Raw genomic sequence first — 26,231 nt, 5'->3', positions numbered from 1 at the left:
CCCCCTCTCACTCTCACACACATACAAAGAGACAGTTCCCCCTCTCTCTCTCTCACACATACAAAGAGACAATTCCCCCTCTCTCTCACTCACACATACAAAGAGACAATTCCCCCTCTCTCTCACACACACATACAAAGAGACAATTCTCCCTCTCACTCTCACACACATACAAAGAGACAGTTCTCACTCTCACACACATAAAAGAGACAGTTCTCACTCTCACACACATACAAAGAGACAGTTCTCACTCTCACACACATACAAAGAGACAGTTCCCCCTCTCTCTCTCACACACATACAAAGAGACAGTTCCCCCTCTCCCTCTCACACACATACAAAGAGACAGTTCCCCCTCTCTCTCTCACACACATGCAAAGAGACAGTTCCCCCTCTCTCTCACACACACATACAAAGAGACAGTTCCCCCTCTCTCTCACACACATACAAAGAGACAGTTCTCCCTCTCACTCTCACACACATACAAAGAGACAGTTCCCCCTCTCTCTCTCACACACATACAAAGAGACAGTTCCCCCTCTCTCACACACATACAAAGAGACAGTTCCCCCTCTCTCTCTCACACATACAGAGACAGTTCCCCCTCTCTCTCACACACACATACAAAGAGACAGTTCCCTCTCTCTCTCACACACATACAAAGAGACAGTTCCCCCTCTCTCTCACACACACATACAAAGACACAATTCCCCCTCTCTCTCTCACACACATACAAAGAGACAGTTCCCCATCTCACTCTCACACACATACAAAGAGACAGTTCTCACTCTCACACACATACAAAGAGACAGTTCCCCCTCTCTCTCTCACACACATACAAAGAGCCAGTTCCCCCTCTCTCTCTCTCACACATACAAAGAGACAATTCCCCCCCTCTCTCACACACACATACAAAGAGACAATTCCCCCTCTCACTCTCACACACATACAAAGAGACAGTTCCCCCTCTCTCTCTCTCACACATACAAAGAGACAATTCCCCCTCTCTCTCACACACACATACAAAGAGACAATTCTCCCTCTCACTCTCACACACATACAAAGAGACAGTTCTCATTCTCACACACATACAAAGAGACAGTTCCCCCTCTCACTCTCACACACATACAAAGAGACAGTTCTCACTCTCACACACATACAAAGAGACAGTTCTCACTCTCACACACATACAAAGAGACAGTTCCCCATCTCACTCTCACACACATACAAAGAGACAGTTCCCTCTCTCACACACATACAAAGAGACAGTTCTCACTCTCACACACATACAAAGAGACAGTTCTCACTCTCACACACATACAGAGACAGTTCCCTCTCTCTCACACACACATACAAAGAGACAGTTCTCATTCTCACACACATACAAAGAGACAGTTCCCCCTCTCACTCTCACACACATACAAAGAGACAGTTCTCACTCTCACACACATACAAAGAGACAGTTCTCACTCTCACACACATACAAAGAGACAGTTCCCCATCTCACTCTCACACACATACAAAGAGACAGTTCCCTCTCTCACACACATACAAAGAGACAGTTCTCACTCTCACACACATACAAAGAGACAGTTCTCACTCTCACACACATACAGAGACAGTTCCCTCTCTCTCACACACACATACAAAGAGACAGTTCTCACTCTCACAAACATACAAAGAGACAGTTCCCCCTCTCACTCTCACACACATACAAAGAGACAGTTCCCCCTCTCACTCTCACACACATACAAAGAGACAGTTCCCCCTCTCTCTCACACACACATACAAAGAGACAGTTCCCCCTCTCACTCTCTCACACATACAGAGACAGTTCCCCCTCTCTCTCACACACACATACAAAGAGACAGTTCCCTCTCACTCTCAAACACATACAAAGAGACAGTTCCCCCTCTCTCTCTCACACACACACATACAAAGAGACAGTTCCCCCTCTCTCCCTTTCACACACATACAAAGAGACAGTTCACCCTCTCCCTCTCAAACACACATACAAAGAGACAGTTCCCCCTCTGTCTCACACACACATACAAAGAGACAGTTCCCCCTCTCTCTCTCACACATACAGAGACAGTTCCCCCTCTTTCTCTCACACACATACAAAGAGACAGTTCCCCTTCTCTCTCACACACACATACAAAGAGACAGTTCCCCCTCTCTCTCACACACACATACAAAGAGACAGTTCCCCCTCTCTCTCACACACACATACAAAGAGACAGTTCCCCCTCTCTCTCTCACACACATGCAAATAGACAGTTCCCCCTCTCTCTCACACACACACATACAAAGAGACAGTTCCCTCTCTCTCACACACACATGCAAATAGACAGTTCCCCCTCTCTCTCACACACACACATACAAAGAGACAGTTCCCTCTCTCTCACACACACATACAAAGAGACAGTTCCCCCTCTCTCTCTCACACACATACAAAGAGACAGTTCCCCCTCTCTCTCTCTCACACATACAAAGAGACAGTTCCCCCTCTCTCTCTCACACACACATACAAAGAGACAGTTCCCCCTCTCACTCTCACAAACATACAAAGAGACAGTTCCCCCTCTCTCTCTCTCACACATACAAAGAGACAGTTCCCCCTCACTCTCTCACACACACATACAAAGAGACAGTTCCCCCTCTCACTCTCACACACATACAAAGAGACAGTTCCCCCTCTCACTCTCACACACATACAAAGAGACAGTTCCCCCTCTCTCTCTCTCACACACACACAAAGAGACAGTTCCCCCTCTCCCTTTCACACACATACAAAGAGACAGTTCTCTCTCTCACACACATACAAAGAGACAATTCCCCCCCTCTCTCTCAGACACATACAAAGAGACAATTCCCCCTCTCTCTCACACACACATACAAAGATACAGTTCCCCATCTCACTCTCACACACATACAAAGAGACAGTTCTCTCTCTCACACACATACAAAGAGACAGTTCCCCCTCTCTCTCTCACACACATACAAAGAGACAGTTCCCCATCTCACTCTCACACACATACAAAGAGACAGTTCCCCCTCTCACTCTCACACACATACAAAGAGACAGTTCCCCCTCTCTCTCACACACACATACAAAGAGCCAGTTCCCCCTCTCTCTCACACACACATACAAAGAGACAGTTCCCTCTCTCTCTCTCACACACATACAAAGAGCCAGTTCCCCCTCTCTCTCTCACACACATACAAAGAGACAGTTCCCCCTCTCTCTCACACACACATACAAAGAGACAGTTCCCCCTCTCTCTCTCACACACATACAAAGAGACAGTTCCCCTTCTCCCTTTCACACACATACAAAGAGACAGTTCCCCCTCTCTCTCTCACACATACAGAGACAGTTCCCCCTCTCTCTCACACACATACAAAGAGACAGTTCCCCCTCTCTCTCACACACACATACAAAGAGACAGTTCCCCCTCTCTCTCTCACACACATACAAAGAGACAGTTCCCCCTCTCCCTTTCATACACATACAAAGAGACAGTTCCCCCTCTCTCTCACACACACATACAAAGAGACAGTTCCCCCTCTCTCTCTCTCACACACATACAAAGAGACAGTTCCCCCTCTCCCTTTCACACACATACAAAGAGACAGTTCCCCCTCTCTCTCTCACACACATACAAAGAGACAATTCCCCCCCTCTCTCTCAGACACATACAAAGAGACAATTCCCCCTCTCTCTCACACACACATACAAAGATACAGTTCCCCATCTCACTCTCACACACATACAGAGACAGTTCTCACTCTCACACACATACAAAGAGACAGTTCCCCCTCTCTCTCTCACACACATACAAAGAGACAGTTCCCCCTCTCTCTCACACACATACAAAGAGACAGTTCCCCCTCTCTCTCACACACACATACAAAGAGCCAGTTCCCCCTCTCTCTCACACACACATACAAAGAGACAGTTCCCTCTCTCTCTCTCACACACATACAAAGAGACAGTTCCCCCTCTCTCTCTCACACACATACAAAGAGACAGTTCCCCCTCTCTCTCACACACACATACAAAGAGACAGTTCCCCCTCTCTCTCTCACACACATACAAAGAGACAGTTCCCCCTCTCCCTTTCACACACATACAAAGAGACAGTTCCCCCTCTCTCTCTCACACATACAGAGACAGTTCCCCCTCTCTCTCACACACATACAAAGAGACAGTTCCCCCTCTCTCTCACACACACATACAAAGAGACAGTTCCCCCTCTCTCTCTCACACACATACAAAGAGACAGTTCCCCCTCTCCCTTTCATACACATACAAAGAGACAGTTCCCCCTCTCTCTCACACACACATACAAAGAGACAGTTCCCCCTCTCTCTCTCTCACACACATACAAAGAGACAGTTCCCCCTCTCCCTTTCACACACATACAAAGAGACAGTTCCCCCTCTCTCTCGCACACACATACAAAGAGACAGTTCCCCCTCTCTCTCTCACACCCATACAAAGAGACAGTTCCCCCTCTCTCTCTCACACACATACAAAGAGACAGTTCCCCCTCTCTCTCTCACACCCATACAAAGAGACAGTTCCCCCTCTCCCTTTAATACACATACAGAGACAGTTCCCCCTCTCTCTCACACACACATACAAAGAGACAGTTCCCCCTCTCTCTCTCTCACACACATACAAAGAGACAGTTCCCCCTCTCCCTTTCACACACATACAAAGAGACAGTTCCCCCTCTCTCTCTCACACACATACAAAGAGACAGTTCCCCCTCTCTCTCACACACACATACAAAGAGACAGTTCCCCATCTCACTCTCACACACATACAGAGACAGTTCTCACTCTCACACACATACAAAGAGACAGTTCCCCCTCTCCCTTTCACACACATACAAAGAGACAGTTCCCCCTCTCTCTCACACACATACAGAGACAGTTCCCCCTCTCTCACACACATACAGAGACAGTTCTCACTCTCACACACATACAAAGAGACAGTTCTCCCTCTCACTCTCACACACATACAAAGAGACAGTTCCCTCTCTCTCTCTCACACACATACAAAGAGACAGTTCCCCCCTCTCTCTCACACACACATACAAAGAGACAGTTCCCCCCTCTCTCTCACACACACATACAAAGAGACAGTTCCCCCCTCTCTCTCACACACACATACAAAGAGACAGTTCTCACTCTCACACACATACAAAGAGACAGTTCCCCCTCTCCCTTTCACACACATACAAAGAGACAGGTCCCCCTCTCTCTCACACACATACAGAGACAGTTCCCCCTCTCTCTCACACACACATACAAAGAGACAGTTCTCACTCTCACACACATACAAAGAGACAGTTCCCTCTCTCTCTCTCACACACATACAAAGAGACAGTTCCCTCTCTCTCACACACATACAAAGAGACAGTTCCCCCCCTCTCTCTCACACACACACATACAAAGAGACAGTTCCCCCTCTCCCTTTCACACACATACAAAGAGACAGTTCCCCCTCTCTCTCACACACACATACAAAGAGACAGTTCTCACTCTCACACACATACAAAGAGACAGTTCCCTCTCTCTCTCTCACACACATACAAAGAGACTGTTCCCCCTCTCTCTCACACACACACATACAAAGAGACAGTTCCCCCTCTCTCACTCTCTCCTTCTCGCTCCATCTCCAAGCACCAAGCACCAAGCAACAAACCCCTACACCTCCTTCCTCCTACAGAGTTACTGTATCACACACACACACACACACACACACACACACACACACACACACACACACACACACACACACACACACACACACGCACACGCACGCGCACACAGAAGAGAAATGTTATCTCAGATCAACTGATAGGATCTGGTGCATCAGACACTCAGCCAGACCCGGCCCCAACTGCTTATTCAGAGATATCCCACAACCTCCCATGCTGCTCACTTTGCCACGGGCGCTGCCTGCCTCAGTACAGGTAGTGTATCCATGGTAGTGAGAGCACTTACTCTTTTAATATCTACGGTGTTGAATGCTGGAGGTGACCTCACCGCCGTGCTTAAGCAGCCGGGGATCTGTGGAAGGATTCACCTTAAGGAACTGTGGAAGGATACACCTTAAGTAACTGTGGAAGGATGTTGGAGTGCTTAATATTTTCATCACACCGCTGACTTAAGCACCTTAAGTGCTTTGGCAACACTTATTCCATTGTGTTGCCAATGAAGCCCATAACACATTTGACTTGGACGAGGAACTGGGGGAGAGGGATGGGGACAGCATTGGCTTTCCGCACACTGCGACAAAACACACACGCATGTGTACATACATACACACTTGTATGCGCACTGGTAGATACACACAACCACACACACACACACACACACACACACACACACACACACGCACACACACACACACACGACTGTATCATAATGCGAGAGCATGTCTAATTGAATACATTAGCGTTGTGTGGAATATGAATATGGTTTGTGACAGATGCAGGTGACAGAGGGAGATTCATCTGAACTGTTCAGGGACTAGAGCAGTGAGGTACTGGTGAGGGCAGTAGCTGACTCACATTTAGTTAGTACAACACAGCATAACACTGTGGAATGTTTTCCTCCCCAATGGTTTTGCAGTGGGGTGTTTTGGACTTGGTTGTGGTGAGTAACTGTGCCTCCTCGACCTGGCCTAGGGGTGGTCAGTAGTATCCTAGTGGTTAGAGAGGTGGAGATGTAGCCAAGGAAAATGTCACCTTGCAATCCAAGGTACCATATGCCGTTGTGCCCTTAAGCAAGGCATGTCTCACTTCCCTGCAGTCAAATGACCTAGTGGCCTCATGGGTGGAATGCTATTCATATTTTTCTAAATTTCATAATGAAAAAACTTTGTTTTTTGACACCGAACAATCTGATGTTTCTATGTCAAAGGATGTCATATTTCAGTCTTCTGTGATGTATATAAAGTGTAATATTGGGATGCAAACTCAAAATGTAATACAACTCTATATCTGACATGGTACCGGTGTCTTCTTTGAAGCCATGTGTGTGAGGTGTATACTTTTGTTTCAAATTAGATTTGTTTAAGACTACCAAGAAACACTCTGACCCTGACTTAGCCCACTGCAGTAAAGGTTAACCCTTGAATGCCGGGTAGAGCAATATATACATTTGTGTTATGACAGATGGAGTAGAAAATTACTAGCCTACTGTGTGCAAACCCTGTGATTTCTTAGTGGCATACAAGTATGTCTCATTACTGTGTTAAAGACTGGGAGTAACAGAGTGTATTTACAGTCTCATCAAGCACTTACTGACATCAACAGGAGCCACGGTTCACAAATGCATGAAAACACGAACATGCTACCAAACACACACACACTGTTCTAATAACACGCATACAGACACACACACACTGTTCTAATAACACGCATACAGACACACACTGTTCTAATAACACGCATACAGACACACACACACTGTTCTAATAACACATATACACACACACTGTTCTAATAACACGCATACAGACACACACACACACACACACACACACACACACTGTTCTAATAACACGCATACAGACACACACTGTTCTAATAACACACATACAGACACACACTGTTCTAATAACACACATACACACACACACACACTGTTCTAATAACACACATACACACACACACACACTGTTCTAATAACACACATACAGACAAACACACACTGTTCTAATAACACACATACACACACACACACACACACACACACACACACACACACACACACACACACACACACACACACACACACACACACACACACACACACACACACACACACACACACACACACACACACACACACACACACACACACACACACTGTTCTAATAACACGCATACAGACACACACACACTGTTCTGAGAACACGCATACAGACACACACACTGTTCTAATAACACGCATACAGACACACACACACACTGTTCTAATAACACGCATACAGACACACACACACACACTGTTCTAATAACACGTATACAGACACACACTGTTCTAATAACAAACATACACACACACACACACTGTTCTGAGAACACGCATACAGACACACACACTGTTCTAATAACACGCATACAGACACACACACACTGTTCTAATAACACGCATACAGACACACACACTGTTCTAATAACACGCATACAGACACACACACACACTGTTCTAATAACACGCATACAGACACACACACACACACACACTGTTCTAATAACACACATACAGACACACACACTGTTCTAATAACACGCATACAGACACACACACACTGTTCTGATAACACGCATACAGACACACACACACACACTGTTCTAATAACACGCATACAGACACACACATACACACTGTTCTAATAACACACACACACACACACACTGTTCTAATAACACGCATACAGACACACACACACTGTTCTAATAACACACACACACTGTTCTAATAACAGACACACACACTGTTCTAATAACACACACACACACACACACTGTTCTAATAACACGCACACACTGTTCTAATAACACACACACTGTTCTAATAACACACACACACTGTTCTAATAACACACACACTGTTCTAATAACACGAATACACACACACTGTTCTAATAACACGCATACAGACACACACACACACTGTTCTAATAACACGCATACAGACACACACACACACTGTTCTAATAACACACACACACACACACACACACACACACTGTTCTAATAACACGCATACACACACACTGTTCTAATAACACGCATACACACACACACTGTTCTAATAACACACATACAGACACACACACACACTGTTCTAATAACACACATACAGACACACACTGTTCTAATAACACGCATACAGACACACACACACACACACACACATACACACACACACACTGTTCTAATAACACACATACAGACACACACACACACTGTTCTAATAACACACATACAGACACACACTGTTCTAATAACACGCATACAGACACACACACACTGTTCTAATAACACGCATACAGACACACACACACTGTTCTAATAACACGCATACAGACACACACACACTGTTCTAATAACACGCATACAGACACACACACACACACACACGCTGTTCTAATAACACGCACACACACACACACTGTTCTAATAACACACACACACACACACACTGTTCTAATAACACACATACAGACACACACTGTTCTAATAACACGCATACAGACACACACACACACACACATACACACACACACACTGTTCTAATAACACACATACAGACACACACACACACTGTTCTAATAACACACATACACACACACACTGTTCTAATAACACGCATACAGACACACACACTGTTCTAATAACACACATACAGACACACACGGTTCTAATAACACACATCACAGACACACTGTTCTAATAACACACATACACACACACACACTGTTCTAATAACACACATACACACACACACTGTTCTAATAACACGCATACAGACACACACACACACTGTTCTAATAACACACATACACACACACACACTGTTCTAATAACACACATACACACACACACTGTTCTAATAACACGCATACAGACACACACACACACTGTTCTAATAACACACATACACACACACACACTGTTCTAATAACACACATACACACACACACTGTTCTAATAACACGCATACAGACACACACACACACTGTTCTAATAACACGCATACAGACACACACACACACACTGTTCTGAGAACACGCATACAGACACACACTGTTCTAATAACACGCATACAGACACACACACACTGTTCTAATAACACACATACAGACACACACACACACTGTTCTAATAACACACATACAGACACACACACACACACACACACTGTTCTAATAACACGCATACAGACACACACACACACACACACACACACTGTTCTAATAACACGCATACAGACACACACACACTGTTCTAATAACACGCATACAGACACACACACACTGTTCTAATAACACGCATACAGACACACACACACTGTTCTAATAACACGCATACAGACACACACACACTGTTCTAATAACACGCATACAGACACATACACACACACTGTTCAATAACACGCATACAGACACACACTGTTCTAATAACACGCATACAGACACACACACACACACTGTTCTAATAACACACATACAGACACACACACACACTGTTCTAATAACACGCATACAGACACACACACACACACTGTTCTAATAACACACATACAGACACACACACACTGTTCTAATAACACGCATACAGACACACACACACACACTGTTCTAATAACACACATACAGACACACACACTGTTCAAATAACACGCATACAGACACACACACACACACACTATTCTAATAACACGCATACAAACACACACACTGTTCTAATAACCCACATACAGACACACACTGTTCTAATAACACATATACAGACACACACACACACTGTTCTAATAACACACATACACACACACACTGTTCTAATAACACATATACAGACACACACACACTGTTCTAATAACACACATACACACACACACACACACTGTTCTAATAACACATATACAGACACACACACACTGTTCTAATAACACATATACAGACACACACACTGTTCTAATAACACATATACAGACACACACACACACACTGTTCTAATAACACGCATACAGACACACACACACTGTTCTGAGAACACGCATACAGACTCACTGTTCTAATAACACGCATACAGACACACACACACACTGTTCTAATAACACGCATACAGACACACACACACACACACTGTTCTAATAACACACATACAGACACACACTGTTCTAATAACACACATCACACACACACACTGTTCTAATAACACACATCACACACACACACACACACACACACTGTTCTAATAACACACATACACACTGTTCTAATAACACACATACACACTGTTCTAATAACACACATACACACTGTTCTAATAACACACATACATACACACACACTGTTCTAATAACACACATACATACACACACACTGTTCTAATAACACACATACACACTGTTCTAATAACACGCATACACACACACACACACTGTTCTAATAACACGCAAACAGACACACACACACACACTGTTCTAATAACACACACACACACACACACTGCTCTAATAACACGCATACACACACACACTGTTCTAATAACACACACACACACACACACTGTTCTAATAACACGCATACAGACACACACACACACACTGTTCTAATAACACGCATACAGACATACACACACACACTGTTCTAATAACACGCATACAGACACACACACACACTGTTCTAATAACACGCATACAGACACACACACACACACTGTTCTAATAACACACAAACACACTGTTCTAATAACACACATACAAACTGTTCTAATAACACACACACAAACTGTTCTAATAACACACACACACACACACTGTTCTAATAACACACACACACACTGTTCTAATAACACATATACAGACACACACTGTTCTAATAACACACATACACACACTGTTCTAATAACACACATACACACACTGTTCTAATAACACACACACACACTGTTCTAATAACACACACACACACTGTTCTAATAACACATATACACACACACACTGTTCTAATAACACGCATACAGACACACACACTGTTCTAATAACACACATACACACACAGTGTTCTAATAACACACACACACTGTTCTAATAACACACACACACACACACAGTGTTCTAATAACACGCATACAAATACACACACACACTGTTCTAATAACACGCATACACACACACACACACACACTGTTCTAATAACATGCATACAGACACACACACTGTTCTAATAACACGCATACAGACACACACACACTGTTCTAATAACAGACATACACACACACACACACACACTGTTCTTAGAACACGCATACACACACACACGCACGCACACTGTTCTAATAACACGCATACAGACACACACTGTTCTGATAACACGCATACAGACACACACTGTTCTAATAACACGCATACAGACACACACACACACTGTTCTAATAACACGCATACACACACACACACACTGTTCTAATAACACACACACACACACACACACTGTTCTAATAACACACATACACACACACACACTGTTCTGATAACACGCATACAGACACACACACACACTGTTCTAATAACACGCATACACACACACACACACTGTTCTAATAACACACATACACACACACACACTGTTCTAATAACACACATACACACACACACACACTGTTCTAATAACACACATACACACACACACACTGTTCTAATAACCCACATACAGACACACACACACACACACTGTTCTAATAACACATATACAGACACACACACACTGTTCTAATAACACACATACACACACACACACACTGTTCTAATAACACATATACAGACACACACACACTGTTCTAATAACACGTATACAGACACACACACACTGTTCTAATAACACATATACAGACACACACACACTGTTCTAATAACACGTATACAGACACACACACACTGTTCTAATAACACATATACAGACACACACACACACACTGTTCTAATAACACGCATATACACACACACACACACTGTTCTAATAACACACATACAGACACACACTGTTCTAATAACACACATCACACACACACTGTTCTAATAACACACATCACACACACACACACACTGTTCTAATAACACACATACATACACACACACTGTTCTAATAACACACATACACACTGTTCTAATAACACACATACACACACACACTGTTCTAATAACACGCATACACACACACACACTGTTCTAATAACACGCATACACACACACACACTGCTCTAATAACACGCATACAGACACACACACACACACACTGTTCTAATAACACACATACAGACACACACTGTTCTAATAACACACATCACACACACACACTGTTCTAATAACACACATCACACACACACACACACTGTTCTAATAACACACATACATACACACACACTGTTCTAATAACACACATACACACTGTTCTAATAACACACATACACACACACACTGTTCTAATAACACGCAGACACACACACACACTGTTCTAATAACACATATACAGACACACACACACTGTTCTAATAACACACATACACACACACACACACTGTTCTAATAACACACATACACACACACACACACTGTTCTAATAACACACATACACACACACACACTGTTCTAATAACCCACATACAGACACACACACACACACTGTTCTAATAACACATATACAGACACACACACACTGTTCTAATAACACACATACACACAAACTGTTCTAATAACACATATACAGACACACACACACTGTTCTAATAACACGTATACAGACACACACACACTGTTCTAATAACACATATACAGACACACACACACACACTGTTCTAATAACACGCATACAGACACACACACACACACACTGTTCTAATAACACACATACACACAAACTGTTCTAATAACACATATACAGACACACACACACTGTTCTAATAACACGTATACAGACACACACACACTGTTCTAATAACACATATACAGACACACACACACACACTGTTCTGAGAACACGCATACAGACACACTGTTCTAATAACACGCATACAGACACACACACACTGTTCTGAGAACACGCATACAGACACACTGTTCTAATAACACGCATACAGACACACACACACACTGTTCTAATAACACGCATACAGACACACACACACACACACTGTTCTAATAACACACATACAGACACACACTGTTCTAATAACACACATCACACACACACACTGTTCTAATAACACACATCACACACACACACACACTGTTCTAATAACACACATACATACACACACACTGTTCTAATAACACACATACACACTGTTCTAATAACACACATACACACACACACTGTTCTAATAACACGCATACACACACACACACTGCTCTAATAACACGCATACACACACACACACTGTTCTAATAACACATATACAGACACACACACACTGTTCTAATAACACGCAAACAGACACACACACACACACTGTTCTAATAACACGCAAACAGACACACACACACACACTGTTCTAATAACACACATACACACACACACTTTTCTAATAACACGCATACAGACACACACACACACACACTGTTCTAATAACACGCAAACAGACACACACACACACACTGTTCTAATAACACGCAAACAGACACACACACACACACTTTTCTAATAACACGCATACACACACACACACACACACTGTTCTAATAACACACACACACACTGCTCTGAGAACACACATACAGACACACACACACACTGTTCTAATAACACGCAAACAGACACACACACACACACTGTTCTAATAACACGCAAACAGACACACACACACACTGTTCTAATAACACACATACAGACACACACACACACTGTTCTAATAACACACATACAGACACACACACACACTGTTCTAATAACACGCAAACAGACACACACACACACTGTTCTAATAACACGCAAACAGACACACACACACACACACTGCTCTAATAACACGCATACACACACACACACTGTTCTAATAACACACATACACACACACACTGTTCTAATAACACGCATACAGACACACACACACACACTGTTCTAATAACACACATACACACACACACTGTTCTAATAACACGCATACAGACACACACACACACTGTTCTAATAACACGCATACAGACACACACACTGTTCTAATAACACATATACAGACACACACTGTTCTAATAACACACATACAGACACACACACTGTTCTAATAACACGCATACAGACACACACACTGTTCTAATAACACACACACACACACACACTGTTCTAATAACACGCATACAGACACACACACTGTTCTAATAACACACATACACACACACACACTGTTCTAATAACACACATACACACACAGTGTTCTAATAACACACACACACTGTTCTAATAACACACACACACACACACTGTTCTAATAACACGCATACACATACACACACACACACACACACACACACTGTTCTAATAACACGCATACACACACACACACACACACACACTGTTCTAATAACACGCATACAGACACACACACTGTTCTAATAACAGACATACACACACACACACACACACTGTTCTAATAACACGCATACAGACACACACACTGTTCTAATAACACGCATACAGACACACACACTGTTCTAATAACACACATACAGACACACACACACACTGTTCTAATAACACGCATACAGACACACACACACACTGTTCTAATAACACGCATACAGACACACACACACACACTGTTCTAATAACACGCATACAGACACACACACACACACTGTTCTAATAACACGCATACAGACACACACACACTGTTCTAATAACACACATACACACACACTGTTCTAATAACACGCATACACACACACACGCACGCACACTGTTCTAATAACACGCATACAGACACACATACTGTTCCACAAACACGCATACAGACACACACACACTGTTCTAATAACACACATACAGACACACACTGTTCTAATAACACGCATACAGACACACACTGTTCTAATAACACACACACAGACACACACACTGTTCTAATAACACGCATACAGACACACACACACTGTTCTAATAACACACATACACACACACACTGTTCTAATAACACATATACAGACACACACACTGTTCTAATAACACGCATACAGACACACACACACTGTTCTAATAACACACATACACACACACACTGTTCTAATAACACACATACAGACACACACACTGTTCTAGTAACAGACATACACACACACACACACACACGCTGTTCTTAGAACACGCATACACACACACACGCACGCACACTGTTCTAATAACACGCACACAGACACACACACACTGTTCTAATAACACGCATACAGACACACACACACTGTTCTAATAACACGCATACAGACACACACTGTTCTAATAACACATATACAGACACACACTGTTCTAATAACACGCATACAGACACACACTGTTCTAATAACACGCATACAGACACACACACACTGTTCTAATAACACATATACAGACACACACTGTTCTAATAACACGCATACAGACACACACACACTGTTCTAATAACACATATACAGACACACACACACTGTTCTAATAACACACATACAGACACACACTGTTCTAATAACACGCATACAGACACACACTGTTCTAATAAAACGCATACAGACACACACTGTTCTAATAACACGCATACAGACACACACTGTTCTAATAACACGCATACAGACACACACACACTGTTCTAATAACACATATACAGACACACACTGTTCTAATAACACGCATACAGACACACACACACTGTTCTAATAACACATATACAGACACACACACACTGTTCTAATAACACACATACAGACACACACTGTTCTAATAACACATATACAGACACACACACACAATGTTCTAATAACACGCATACAGACACACACACACTGTTCTAATAACACACATACAGACACACACACACTGTTCTAATAACACGCATACACACACACACACACACACTGTTCTAATAACACACATACACACACACACACACTGTTCTAATAACACGCATACAGACACACACACACACTGTTCTAATAACACGCATACACACACACACTGTTCTAATAACACATATACAGACACACACACACACTGTTCTAATAACACACATACACACACACACACTGTTCTAATAACACATATACAGACAGACACACACACACTGTTCTAATAACACGCATACAGACACACACACACACTGTTCTAATAACACGCATACACACACACACTGTTCTAATAACACACATACACACACACACACTGTTCTAATAACACACATACACACACACACACTGTTCTAATAACACGCATACAGACACACACACACTGTTCTAATAACACGCATACAGACACACACACACACACACACACACTGTTCTAATAACACGCATACAGACACACACACACACTGTTCTAATAACACGCATACAGACACACACACACACACACACACACTGTTCTAATAACACGCATACAGACACACACACACTGTTCTAATAACACGCATACAGACACACACACACACTGTTCTAATAACACGCATACAGACACACACTGTTCTAATAACACGCATACAGACACACACACACTGTTCTAATAACACGCATACAGACACACACACACTGTTCTAATAACACATATACAGACACACACACACACACTGTTCTAATAACACGCATACAGACACACACACACTGTTCTGAGAACACGCATACAGACACACACACACTGTTCTAATAACACGCATACAGACACACACACACACTGTTCTAATAACACGCATACAGACACACACTGTTCTAATAACACGCATACAGACACACACACACACTGTTCTAATAACACGCATACAGACACACACTGTTCTAATAACACGCATACAGACACACACACACTGTTCTAATAACACGCATACAGACACACACACACTGTTCTAATAACACACATACAGACACACACACACTGTTCTAATAACACGCATACAGACACACACACACTGTTCTGAGAACACGCATACAGACACACACACACTGTTCTAATAACACACATACAGACACACACACACACTGTTCTAATAACACGCATACAGACACACACACACACACACACACACTGTTCTAATAACACGCATACAGACACACACACACTGTTCTAATAACACATATTCAAACACACACACACTGTTCTAATAACACGCATACACACACACACTGTTCTAATAACACATATACAGACACACACACACTGTTCTAATAACACGCATACACACACACACACTGTTCTAATAACACGCATACAGACACACACTGTTCTAATAACACATATACAGACACACACACACACTGTTCTAATAACACGCATACACACACACACTGTTCTAATAACACATATACAGACACACACACACACTGTTCTAATAACACGCATACACACACACACACTGTTCTAATAACACATATACAGACACACACACACACTGTTCTAATAACACATATACAGACACACACACACTGTTCTAATAACACATATACAGACACACACACACTGTTCTAATAACACATATACAGACACACACACACTGTTCTAATAACACGCATACAGACACACACACACTGTTCTAATAACACGCATACAGACACACACACACTGTTCTGATAACACACATACAGACACACACACACACACTGTTCTAATAACACGCATACAGACACACACACACTGTTCTAATAACACGCAGACAGACACACACACACTGTTCTAATAACACATATACAGACACACACACACACATGCAGCCATTATGGACTGTCTTAATACAGCGATTATAAAACAGGCCATTGGACATTGGACCTCTATGAGGTTTGTGTCTCTCTGTCTCTCTGTCTCTCTGTCTCCCTGTCTCTCTGTCTCCCTGTCTCCCTGTTTCTCTGTCTCCCTGTCTCTCTGCCTCTCAGTCTCTCTGCCTCTCTGCCTCTCTGTCTCTGGGTTTCAACTGAGGGATTGTAGGGGAAGAAGGCCTTGCCACTAACATCCTAAACAGACCCAACTATATACCCTGTCTGAATGGACTGCTGGGCGGTCACACACACAGCCACTGTTCTCTGACCTGAAAGACAGTCATTGTCGCATCCACACCCCAAACCTTCACAAAATAACTCAAATGCTAAATATGCATCCGCGGACTAACACACACACTTACACACACTTACACACACTGAAAGAGAGTGGAACAGGCAGGCTGTGGGAGGAGAGCAGGGGTTATATAAACCAGACACAGACGGACAGATAGACAGCTGACACTACTCTGGGATATACTGAACACATACTGAACGACAGAGAGGAAGAGGAGGAGGAAGAGGAAACAACCAGGAACTAAAGCACTGTCCCACAATATTGACCTGACTGAGGATAGAGAGAGAGGAGACGACAAGATAACACAACAACCACAACGAGAGAGGGGGATGAGAAGAGAAAACACCGAATAGACTTTGTTTGGATCAGAGGGACAATATCCTTTCCGAGCTACAACGACAGAGAGCACAGAGCAATTTCCTTGGTGTCAGGTTCTGGTGTGGTTGCTGTTAGGGACTCGGAGGTTCCCTGCTACTTCAGTGCCATTGACAGTGCCAGGGCAAGCGGTGCTAGGGCACGCGGTGCAGTAGTGGTACCATTGACTGGCTAATTGCAGACAGAAGGCAGAGGACTTTGTAGCAATCTGGGGATGACACCGCTGTTCTCCTCAATCAGATAGTGTTCAGTGAGGTGTGTGCTGCTGCAGTCCGGTCACCCTCAGTAAGCTATACGCTCTCCGGGCCGGGTCCTCGCCACTGCTGCATTAGGAGCTGCCAATCAGAACCAACAACCAACTCCACACGGACCGCAGAAGCTGAACTGAGCAGCTGAACTGAGCAGCTGAACTGAGCTCACTGACAGAGCGGGTAGTGAACACGAGACTCAACACAGGGACTGAACATAGTGACTGGAAGCAGCCGTGTGCAGCAGAGAGAGACATTGTGATCCTGTATAATCATACAGAGGGATGACATGCATACACGTTATACTGTAGGCCTACAGTGGGATGGATAGATAGAGAGACAGCCTATAGAGTAATGCTATATGTGTGATACTGTAGGGTGTTTCTATCACACAGGGAGACAGTATTCCTTTGTAAAGCAGTTCCCATCACAGTTGGAGACGGTGATGTGTGATAGTGAACAGTTGGAGACGGTGATGTGTGATAGTGAACAGTTGGAGACGGTGATGTGTGATAGTGAACAGTGGGAGACTATTTAGCTGATGACATGTTTGTGTTGTCAAAAGTATCATGTGTGGGGATGGAGCCCCGAGTTGAGAGATATGAGTACAGAAACAGTTTCATGTCCAGTATCATGTGTGGGGATGGAGCCCCGAGTTGAGAGATATGAGTACAGAAACAGTTTCATGTCCAGTATCATGTGTGGGGATGGAGCCCCGAGTTGAGAGAAATGAGTACAGAAACAGTTTCATGTCCAGTATCATGTGTGGGGATGGAGCCCCGAGTTGAGAGATATGAGTACAGAAACAGTTTCATGTCCAGTATCATGTGTGGGGATGGAGCCCCGAGTTGAGAGATATGAGTACAGAAACAGTTTCATGTCCAGTATCATGTGTGGGGATGGAGCCCCGAGTTGAGAGAAATGAGTACAGAAACAGTTTCATGTCCAGTATCATGTGTGGGGATGGAGCCCCGAGCTGAGAGATATGAGTACAGAAACAGTTTCATGTACAGTATCATGTGTGGGGATGGAGCCCCGAGCTGAGAGATATGAGTACAGAAACAGTTTCATGTACAGTATCATGTGTGGGGATGGAGCCCCGAGCTGAGAGATATGAGTACAGAAACAGTTTCATGTCCAGTATCATGTGTGGGGATGGAGCCCCGAGTTGAGAGATATGAGTACAGAAACAGTTTCATGTCCAGTATCATGTGTGGGGATGGAGCCCCGAGCTGAGAGATATGAGTACAGAAACAGTTTCATGTACAGTATCATGTGTGGGGATGGAGCCCCGAGTTGAGAGATATGAGTACAGAAACAGTTTCATGTCCAGTATCATGACTTGTTTCAGATGGTTCACTCTGATGTGTCTGTCTGGCTGATGTAAAGTACAGATATTGGTTTGTTTGGTATTGGGATTATGGTGATTGGTTCGCAGTTTGACTGGTTCTAGCCTGTTGGTTTGTATCATTGCTTTGTTGTTTAGTTATATAGTCCTACACAGCAGTGCAGCTCTGTTTGCTGGCAGCCATTTGGCTAATTGTGTGTTGATAGTAGCAACGTTGAAAGACATTCTAGATCTACGCTGTGGTGATGTTAGATCGGTGGTATTTTATCAAAAGACTGCAGCTCTGAAGAAGCATGCGTGTAGTGTACTGGTAAAGCCCCGGCTTTGTTGTATGTCACTGCAGCCCTAGCTGTGCTCTGCTGTGCTCTGCTGTGCTCTGCTGTGCTCTGCTGTGCTCTGCTGTGCTGTACGGCGGCTGTGTCCTGTGTCACAGAGGAAGCATTGATCAGACAGCTACTGAGGCTCAATACACAATGAGGCCTGGCCCGAGATCTCTCCTCCTCCCAACCCCCCTCTCCCTCTCCCTGCGTGCCCTGCTCCTTCTCTGCCTTGCGCGTAACTCACACACACTTGCATGTGCAATGCACATTTCACATTTCCTGTTGCTGTAAGATTTTCCTGCTGTAGTAAACTGGCTCAAATGTAAGATCCTATATATGTACACTACATCAAGCTAGATTATCTATCTTTCCATCTTTCACCTCTCAGTGGGATAATTGTGGCCAACACGTGATAATGGGAAGATCGGGAGATTTAATAAGTGTCATGAAAGTGGGGAAAAGTTATAGAGTGAGGGAAATTGAAGACAAGACACTTAGGAATACAAAGATAGAGTGGACTGAGAGAAAAGCAGAGTATGAATGAACTCTCAAATCTCTATGATTTAGGTGTGAATTTCCAATTTGCATTATGTATGAGCAGAGTGCCATAGAGAGGATTGGATACACCTAGGCTGTAGGACTGGGGAAATGGGGAAACACAAACCGGGATGGAGGATTACAGTTAAAAGAGGCAAGGGATGAGGAGGGAGGGAGGGAGGGCAGGAGAGAGACCAGGAACCACTGTGGGCAGGAGAGCTAGTGTTTCCCCTGTCTTTGATCTATGATTAGGATCACTGGTAGCACCACTGTGGGCAGGAGAGCTAGTGTTTCCCCTGTCTTTGATCTATGATTAGGATCACTGGTAGCACCACTGTGGGCAGGAGAGCTAGTGTTTCCCCTGTCTTTGATCTATGATTAGGATCACTGGTGGCACCACTGTGGGCAGGAGAGCTAGTGTTTTCCCTGTCTTTGATCTATGATTAGGATCACTGGTAGCACCACTGTGGGCAGGAGAGCTAGTGTTTCCCCTGTCTTTGATCTATGATTAGGATCACTGGTAGCACCACTGTGGGCAGGAGAGCTAGTGTTTCCCCTGTCTTTGATCTATGATTAGGATCACTGGTAGCACCACTGTGGGCAGGAGAGCTAGTGTTTCCCCTGTCTTTGATCTATGATTAGGATCACTGGTAGCACCACTGTGGGCAGGAGAGCTAGTGTTTTCCCTGTCTTTGATCTATGATTAGGATCACTGGTAGCACCACTGTGGGCAGGAGAGCTAGTGTTTCCCCTGTCTTTGATCTATGATTAGGATCACTGGTAGCACCACTGTGGGCAGGAGAGCTAGTGTTTCCCCTGTCTTTGATCTATGATTAGGATCACTCGTAGCACCACTGATACCATGAATACATCTTGTCATCATTCTATTTGGGCTCAAGCAGCGTATTAATATGCAGAGATGTTCTGTAAATAACCATGGCTGCAACGCGTCCACTTCCTCCAAGCCAATCAAAATCTGGATTGCCGAATTTGCATATTGGATCTACACAGGGACATTTCGTGGCATGGGATGGCGGGGGGGAGGGAATGGATGACAGTAGAAGAGCGAGAGAATGAGGAAGAGGGATGGAAAGAGAGAGAGAATTTGTTTTTAGCCTTGGCAGGGAGACTGGGTTATATAATTCCTGCCAATGAAGCAGTTTTGTGTGAGCAGTGAGCAGGAGGAGGGAGACTGGCCAGGTAGAGGGATTGATGCGGGGGGGGGTTAAGACTCTCTCCTCTTGGCCGCTGTGAATCTCCAGCGTGGTATCAATGTGTAATGGGCCTGTACATTTTCCTTAAGCTGCCCTTGTGCATGGCAGTCGTTGCCAGAGCAGTGTTGGGCTGTGACGGCCCGTCATAAACACCATGGCTAACCAGCTTTAGCTGTTTAAAGGGACTGCATACACACTGGTGGAAAACAGAAGAAGGAGGGGTTGTGAAGGACATGGGGGTAATATAGTTAGAGGAGAGTGAGGTGAGTGGATAGAGAGAGCGAGAAAGTGTGAGGTATTTAGAGAGAGATAGAGAGATGAGATGAGCAGAGTGGTAGAGAGAGAGAGATGAGATGAGCAGAGTGGTAGAGAGAGAGATGAGATGAGCAGAGTGGTAGAGAGAGAGATGAGATGAGCAGAGTGGTAGAGAGAGTGAGAAAGTGTGAGTTATTTAGAGAGAGAGATGAGATGAGCAGAGTGGTAGAGAGAGAGATGAGATGAGCAGAGAGGTAGAGGTAGAGAGAGGTAGAGAGAGAGAGAGAGAGAGAGAGAGAGAGAGAGGGAGAGGGAGAGGGAGAGGGAGAGGGAGAGGGAGAGGGAGAGGGAGAGGGAGAGGGAGAGAAAAAAAAAATATCTGGCATTTATTCCATCTTTCTTCCAATTTCATGTTTGTCTTCATGTCCTCTCTCTCAATCCCTCTCTCTCCCTTTCTCCCTGTCCTGAACAAAACAGGATGATTATACTGCAGACTTGAGCTGCAGAACAAATCACATTTAGTGATGGAGAGTGTGGAGATAGAACCATGTGGGAATGAGAGATACCCACTGAGTCAGAGAGAGAGAGGCAGACAGAGAGCGGGAGTCTTGCAGAATGGAAGGAAAGTATCGCAAGATTAGAGGCTAGATGAAGGAAGAGAGACATGGATAGAGGGACGCAAGTAAAAGAGATTGAATATGCACAGAGAAGAAGAGAGGAGGAATGAGAGATGAAGGTATAGAAGGAGCGTGGGGGAGTAGTACAGGGAGAAGGTGAGGGAAAGAGGGAGGTAATGAGATTAGAGGAGATTAGAATACAGCAGGGGAAAATTATGAGCTCCAAAAAAACGAAATGTTGTTTATTCCACTTTTGATTAGGGACTTGGAGGGGGGGGGGGGGGGCGAGAGAGCGAGAATAAACTAGATTGTAAAGGATTATGTATTATTTATAGTTGAGGCTTTTTTGTGGAGTTGATTGGCAGTGTTAGAATCCTGGGAGAGGTAGAGTGATCATTTTAGACCAGAGAGAGAATAGGAGGGAAAATAATCTTATTCTGTCAGCTCTCTGACTGATGCAGAGGCAGCACAGCCTCACAACTCACTGGTTTACCTGAAGCAGACGCTCTCTGACTGATGCAGAGGCAGCACAGCCTCACAACTCACTGGTTTACCTGAAGCAGACGCTCTCTGACTGATGCAGAGGCAGCACAGCCTCACAACTCACTGGTTTACCTGAAGCAGACGCTCTCTGACTGATGCAGAGGCAGCACAGCCTCACAACTCACTGGTTTACCTGAAGCAAACACTCTCTGACAAGCTTAACACAGAAAAATGAATTTGCGTATGCAGCTAACCACACACACACACAGACACAACATAGGAATAGTGTAGTGTGGAATGAATATGTTCCAGTCGGTGGTGGGAGAGTGAAAGAAGAGTTGGCTTCTACGGTGTGTGTGTGTGTGTGCGCATGTGGTTAGGCCTATCTCCATAGAACCTCAATCAACACACATGTTTCTAAGTGACTCATCCCATCTCCTTTCCAATCCTCTATTCTACAATGCAACTCTTCCCTTGGTCCATGTTGTTAAATGAGAATGTGTTGTCAATCCAATTAACTGGTTAAAAAAAACATTCACTTTCATTGGGAAAGACAGCTGTTTTCTTGACTTGTTCTGTAGCCTATCTAGAATTAACCTCTTGTGAAGTCCTTCTGGCTGCCTGCCAGCCTGTCTCTTGTCTTTGTTATTGACCTGCAGGGTGTGTGTGTGTGTGTGTGTTGAAGTCTCCATGGCGATAACTCAGTCCACTAATCCTACAGTAAGCTACATGCTGAGCCATTCTAGGATTTACTGAGACCCCTCTGTCTTCATACACCTGGCTGTGCTCCCAACTCCTACCCTCCTCTAACCCTCCTTATAACTCAGCTTCACCGTGGGAACCATTTAGGACACCCCGGACACGCCCTTGTTTATTTATACCTATATGTATTATTTATTTGTTTATGCATTTTGAAATGATTGGCTGTCTGAGTGCTGTGTAGTTGGCATAAATAAATGCACGTTTTCAGGGCCGTGGGGAGAGTGGAGGGGAGCTCTGATAACTGCCTTTCACTGCGATGAAACACTGCCCCCACTTGGCCAAAAGGGGAACTGAAAATAATACATTGTTTTATTTATCTGTTTTTCATACTGTCAGTACACCGCTTTGGTATCGATCGCCTTACATTCTCTCTCAATCTAATTCTGTGCATGTGGAGTATTTTATTATGACTGATTTGAATGGGGTCAGGATTAATACTTCTGCCACGGTGGGTCTTTTCTCTTCTGTAGTCATACTACTGTATAGAAGTCTAGCCCTGCCTATTGGTATTCACAAGCCCCTGGCCTACAGTGGATGGATGACTATAAAAACTACAGTTAAAGTGGCAGGGCCACCATGGGGCCATGCTGAGGGGACCTGCGTCATCCCATATCTCTCTCCCAGCTGTGGTGTTATTATACCGGACCCCCGCTCTGCTCCTCCATGCATTTCCTGGTTTGACTGTTCTGTCCCTGTCTCCCGCCACCCTCGCCTGTTCCCATTGGCTTGGCAGCCAGGTGCGTGGTGGTGGATGTGTCATGCACAGCGCAGGCCTGCCTGGTCTGTCTGTCTCTACACCAGCAGCATCGGCGGGTAGCTCGGCCTAATCTCCATTGAAGAGGTGACAGCTGGTGGAGGAAGTGGAAGTAATGGACTCTAATTAGTCCTATTTTCTAGCCTCGGCCTCAAACATCCCACCACTCTTTTCTGCCTGGATTTGTATGTGCTGTTCTATGGGTTTTGATATGAATAACTCACAATGACTTCCCGGGCCGGGCCTCTGCTTGATGTATGGTGCTGCTAGTACAATTAGTGCCATTAA

The 26,231-nt window shown here is 43.9% G+C and overlaps 1 protein-coding gene across 2 annotated transcripts in view; it reads left to right on the top strand.

Annotated features, from left to right (window-relative positions):
• The window catches only part of LOC129837981 (cell adhesion molecule 4-like), a 290,305-nt gene that overhangs the window by 216,653 nt on the left and 47,421 nt on the right, over positions 1-26,231 (top strand). The gene's annotated exons all lie outside the window — the stretch shown is intronic.

The sequence above is a fragment of the Salvelinus fontinalis genome, chromosome 38, assembly GCF_029448725.1.
Source record: "Salvelinus fontinalis isolate EN_2023a chromosome 38, ASM2944872v1, whole genome shotgun sequence".
Taxonomy (NCBI): domain Eukaryota; kingdom Metazoa; phylum Chordata; class Actinopteri; order Salmoniformes; family Salmonidae; genus Salvelinus; species Salvelinus fontinalis.
The sequence above is the reverse complement of the archived record's forward strand: the minus strand, read 5'-3'. Positions and strand labels throughout refer to the sequence as shown.